This window comes from Babylonia areolata, chromosome 19, assembly GCF_041734735.1.
Source record: "Babylonia areolata isolate BAREFJ2019XMU chromosome 19, ASM4173473v1, whole genome shotgun sequence".
Lineage (NCBI taxonomy): Eukaryota > Metazoa > Mollusca > Gastropoda > Neogastropoda > Buccinidae > Babylonia > Babylonia areolata.
The window spans coordinates 50,709,185-50,715,267 of record NC_134894.1 but is presented as its reverse complement, the minus strand read 5'-3'; positions in this window follow the sequence as shown (position 1 = coordinate 50,715,267).

The window sequence follows — 6,083 nt, the reverse complement described above, 5'->3', positions numbered from 1 at the left end:
AGCGCGCCATTTGTCACGGTCCACTGCAGATTCCTCCCAGGAGTCAGGGTTGATATCAAACGCTTTAAGAGAGACTTTCAGAGTATCTCTGAAGCGCTTCTTCTGACCTCCATGTGATCTCTTCCCTTGTTGCAGCTCGCCATAGAAGAGCCTTTTGGGCAGCCGATGGTCTGGCATGCGCGCCACGTGTCCAGCCCAGCGAAGCTGGGACTGCATCAGGATGGTGAAGATGCTGGGAAGGGTGGCTTTTGTGAGCACCTCTGTGTCTGGGGTCCTGCCTTGCCACTTGATGTTCAGTAGCTTCCTGAGGCATGTTGTGTGGAAGTGGTTCAGCTTCTTGGCATGTCTTTGGTACACTGTCCAAGTTTCGCAGGCGTACAGTAGTGTGGGGAGAACTACTGCTCTGTAGACCTTTAGCTTGGTCTCAAGACTAATGCCTCTTCTGTTCCAGACATTTGCACTGAGTCTGCCAAAAGTTGCGCTTGCTCTTGCAATCCTGACGTTCACTTCATCGTCGATGGTCGCATTTCGTGACAGTGTGCTGCCAAGGTATGTGAACCGCTCCACCGCACTGAGTCTCTGACCGTTGACTGTGATGTTGGGCTCAACGTAGGGTTTCCCTGGGGCTGGCTGATGGAGAACTTCAGTTTTCCTCGTGCTGATGGTAAGGCCGAAGTTCCTGCTGGCAGTGGCAAACTTGTCGATGCTGAGTTGCATGTCAGCTTCAGATCCAGCATTGAGGGCACAATCATCAGCAAACAAAAAGTCTCTGATGATGTCTGTCACGACCTTCGTTTTTGCTTTGTCTTCTGAGGTTAAACAACTTGCCATCTGTTCGGTACTTTAGGCCGATTCCAACATCGCCATCTCTGAAGGCATCAGTAAGCATTGCAGAGAACATGAGGCTGAACAGCGTTGGAGCCAGGACGCAGCCTTGCTTGACACCATTTGTGACAGCAAAAGGAGCAGATGTTTCGCCATTGTCCTGGACTCGAGCCTGCATGCCTTCATGGAATTGGCTGACCAAGGAAATAAATTTCCGAGGGCATCCGTACTTGGCCATGATCTTCCACAGTCCCTCTCTACTCACGGTGTCGAAGGCCTTAGTGAGGTCGACATAGGTGGAGAACAGATCAGCATTTTGCTCCTGACATTTCTCTTGCAGCTGCCTTGCAGCAAACACCATGTCGGTGGTTCCGCGCTCTTTCCGGAATCCACATTGGCTCTCAGGCAAATGACCTTGGTCAAGGTGTGCTGTGAGGCGGTTTAGTAGGATCCTGGCAAGTATCTTACCTGCGATGGAGAGCAAGGAAATGCCCCGATGGTTATCACAGGCTTGCCGGTTCCCCTTTCGCTTGTACAAGTGAACGATAGATGCATCTTTGAAATCCTGGGGGATCGTCTCTTCTTTCCACATGAGTGAGTACAGCTGATGGAGCTTCTCAGTCAGCACAGTGCCTCCATCCTTGTAGACCTCTGCTGGTATGGAGTCTGAGCCAGGTGCTTTGCCACTGGATAGCAGACGGATTGCTTTCTGGGTCTCAAGAAGTGTTGGCGGATCGTCCAGTGCTTCGTTGATGGGGACTTGTGGGAGACGGTCTATGGCTTCATCATTTATTGAGGAAGGGCGATTTAAGACACTGTTGAAGTGCTCAGCCCAGCGTTCGAGAATTTTCTCCTCAGTGATCAAGGTATTCCCATCTGCACTGAGGAGGGGGGGTGATCCTGAGGATGTGGGGCCGTAGACTTCTTTTAAGGCATCATAGAACCTCTTCATATCGTGCCTGTCAGCATATCCCTGGATCTCATCAGCTTTGTCACTCAGCCACTTATCCTGCATCTGGTGTAATTTTTGCTGAACAGTCCTGCGGATGGCATCGTACGCATCCTTTTTTGATGTGGACTTTGGGTTGCTCAGGTAGGCTTGATGCAGACGGCGTTTCTCATCCAGAAGCTGTTTGATTTCATCACAGTTTTCATCAAACCAGTCTTTGTGCTTTCTGGTCATGGGTCCCAGGGTCTCTGAAGCTGTACTGTAGATCAGCTCACGCAGGGTCCTCCAGTCAGACTCCACATTCTGGTTGTCCAGAGAGGCAGATTCCAGACGATCTTCCAGCAGCTCCACAAAGGACTGTTTGATGGTGATGTTATTCAGCTTAGCGATGTTGAGCCGTTTTGGAGCCTTCTGGCCTTGGGGGCGTCTCTTGGGCTGGATTCGAATATTCAGCTTCGAGACTACAAGGCGATGGTCTGTCCAACACTCGGCGCCGCACATGGTCTTTGTTACACGTACATCTTGCCTATCCCTTTTCCTGACGATGACGTAATCGATGAGATGCCAATGCTTTGAGCGAGGGTGCATCCATGACGTCCTGTTACGGGTAGGGAGGCAGAAAACTGTGTTGGTCATCAGCAGTTCGTGCTCTGCACAAGTCTGAAGCAAAAGCAATCCATTTGGGTTGCAGTGGCTCACACCGTGCTTTCCAATCACTCCATCCCAGGAGATGTAGTCAGAGCCAACTCTAGCATTGAAGTCCCCAAGAATGATGAGCTTGTCTGCTTTAGGGATAGCAGCAATGACAGAGTGAAGGTCCTCGTAGAACTTCGCCTTCACTTCATCCGGGTTGGTCATGGTTGGGGCGTAGGCACTGACAATGGTGAGGTGCTTCTGGCCAGATTCCAGTGGGAGTTTCATGGTCATAAGCCTATCGTTGACTCCCTTTGGGATTCCAGCTAGCTTGCTGACAAGTGCTGTTTTTACTGCAAAACCAACGCCAGCCTCACGTCGCTCTTCGCTTCCTCGTCCACTCCAGAAGGTGTAACCAGATCCCCGTTCACAGAGCTCGCCTTCGCCTGCAAGCCGAGTCTCACTCAAGGCTGCGATGTCAATGTTATATCTGGCGAGTTCGGATGCAACTAGTGCCGTTCTCCTTTGGGGTCTGTCCACGTTATCTCTGTCCAGGAGAGTCCTTATGTTCCAAGCACCAATGGTGAGAGGAACAATCCTTGTTTTTTTCTTTTCTTTCTTGTTTCGACCGCTGATGTAGGGTCCCTGCCAGCCGCGGTATGCTGGCCAGGGTGATATGGAGCAGGCAATTTTTAGGGCACCTTTTCTAGCCTCTTCCTCATGCCAGGGAGGTGAGCAGTGCATTCTTAAAGAGGGCTGCTCAGACGCTCAGACGGCTGCCGAGCTCCATCGCTGCTCCTGTCGACGAAGAACGACCCTATGGCCTGAGCCGCCTGCGTGCAGGTCTGCGGCTGCGACTGCCAGTGTACCCACACCTGTCGTTTCGTCGCTCGCCTGTCGCCACAGGACTTGGGGGTGATGAAAGATGAAAGGTCATTTTGGATGACTGATGACTTGCGCGATGAGTTTGTTTAAAGTGAAGAGGAGTTGCGCAACGTCGACCTCACTCTCTCGTCCGGGTCCACCAATTTCCAGTGGCAAGACTAAGTCGAGACGACTGGAGGATGAGCATGGATGCAGTGGATGACCAAGATATCCTTTTGGCGTCTCATCTTGCTCTCTGCACTCCACAGTGCGTTGCTGTAACCGCCTTCCTCTCCGTTGAACCGATAGGTTTCTTCCGCAGATTCTGCCGGATCCAGACTTCGCATGCATGGGTAGACACACCCCGGGGGCCAACTGCGTGTGGCATGCACACAGTACAGTGGAGCTAGATGGCCGTCGTGGCTCTCCGGAGCCAACGCCCTTTTATGGATCTCCATAAGGGTGTCTAGCCACCTGCCTCACCAGTCCCGGAAGGGAGCAGTGGGAGTGCCAGTTTAGTCGCCGGCAACCCGACCCTGAACAGGTTGTACTGGATTACAGGTTACCAGTAGCAGATCTAATGACCTGACCTGACCTCCCTATAATGCGCCGGTAGTTCTCGTACGCAAGAAAGACGGAAAGATCCGGTTCTGCGTTGACTATCGACGTTTGAATAACGTCACCGTCTTTGATGCGGAACCTCTACCTGACGTAGAGCATCTTTTCTCTTCTCTAGGTAAAGCCCGGTACTTCAGCAAGTGGGACCTCAGCAAAGGTTACTGGCAAATTCCGGTCAGAGAAGACATCCGGCCTATGACTGCTTTCACTACCCCCAGTGGACAGTTCCAGTTCACTGTGATGCCCTTCGGCTTGAAGAATGCAGCAGCAGTTTTCTCAAGGATGATGAGAGCTTTGCTGGATCCCATAGGCATGAAAGAAGTACATAACTTCATGGACGACATCATGATCGCGTCCGAAACATGGGAAGAACATCTCTCCGCTATAGAGGCAGTTTTCCAGCGATTGGAGGAAGCAAATTTGTCAGTCCGTCCAAAGAAGTGCTTCATTGGGTTCGAGGAACTGAGTTTTCTGGGACATGTTGTACGGCATGGTCAAATCCTGCCGGAAATGGACAAGGTGGATAAAGTTATGAAAGCACCAGTTCCTGAGAATAAGACGCAAGTGCGAGCCTTCTTGGGCCTGGTAGGCTACTACCATAAGTTTATCCCTAATTTCTCTGCCATAGCACTTCCCTTGACGGACCTCACCAGGAAAGGTGCTCCCAACAACGTGGTTTGGACTCCAGAGTGCGATCGGGCCTTCAAAACTTTGAAGGGTCGTCTGGTTTCTAGGCCAGTGTTGCAACTGCCAGATCTGTCCTGCCAGTTCGTCTTACAAACTGACGCCTCAGACCGTGGTCTGGGGGCAGTGCTCCTGCAGGAGAAGGAAGGTATACTGCACCCTGTCGCGTTTGCCAGCAGGAAGTTGTCTGGAACTGAAAGTCACTACTCTACGATTGAGAAGGAGTGCTTAGCAGTAGTGTGGGCCACGGACAAATTCCAGCAGTTTTTGTATGGTCAGCAGTTTGTGCTTGAGACGGATCATCAACCTCTGCGGTACTTGCAGACAGCAAAAGTTGCGAACCAAAGGCTGCTGAGGTGGTGTTTGCTCTTACAGTCTTACTCCTTCACAGTTCGAGTGATCCCTGGCAGACTGAATGTTGGTGCCAACTATTTGAGTCGGGCATCTGTTGAATAATTGTTTCCCCTTTGTAGCCGTGCAGACGGATGTCTGTGCTCAATCAGGGGGGTGTTGTCACGGACAAGGAGGGTTGTGTGTGCGTGTGTGTAAACGCTGCCACTTATGGTAGACCCCTCTCCTTGAAGCTCTCCCGCGTGCTCCATGTAACTAAGGAAGTCTATGGAATGCACGTGCTGCACTGGAAAACATGACGTGCAGATTTCCGATTTGTGAGTTATGGAAAGTTTTCTTCGTTTGGAAAACCAGCACCATTAGTCAGTGGAGCAAGACACTTGGCCAGGTCTACAAGTGTAGGGTCCTATGGAGAGACGCTCAGCCGGTATTTTGGCCGGAGCTCAGAAACCGTTGAGGTATTCATTCATTGATCTTAGTCTTGCATTGATAAAATGATCTTGCAATTTGTAGTATTTGTTGTACAGCCGTCCGAAAATATACGTATCTGTATTAGTCGCTTTTGCTCTTCATGTGTTTGTTACCTGAATTTTTTACTGTCTGACGTTACATGTGCTTAATCTCTCATTTTCGTCGTAGAGTTATTTCCTAGTCTGGAACGTTACCAGTTTGCTTGAAACTGACACGTGTTTTTTTGCTCGAGTGTTTGATTATTCTCTAATTCGGTATTACTTTCACTCTAAATTTAGTTTCAAATTACCTCACGTATTCTGTTTAATGTGCTAGAATTACTATTTCTCCCAGTTCTGAATGTGGAAACAGTGAAGTAAGGTCTAGCCTACATTTGTTTGCGAGATTATTTTCCGTGGATTTGTAAACTACTTCGGAAATTAATATTTCGTAGAAAGACTGGAAAACTGTTCAATTTGTTCAGATGGTTTTGCCAGTAAACCATGATGGGATTTAAGGGGAGTGAATGAGTCACTGTCCATAATGTAACGTAGTGCTATTGTGATTCCCCTTCCGCCCCGAGATGGTGGGCGGCGGCGGAATCTACCAAAATCGTGGATAATTCACTAGAACTTAGCCGCAGATTCTATGTTTTTGTCTAGGGAACTCCATTCTCCCTGTGTGGAGACCCGACTTCATCCCCGCTGTT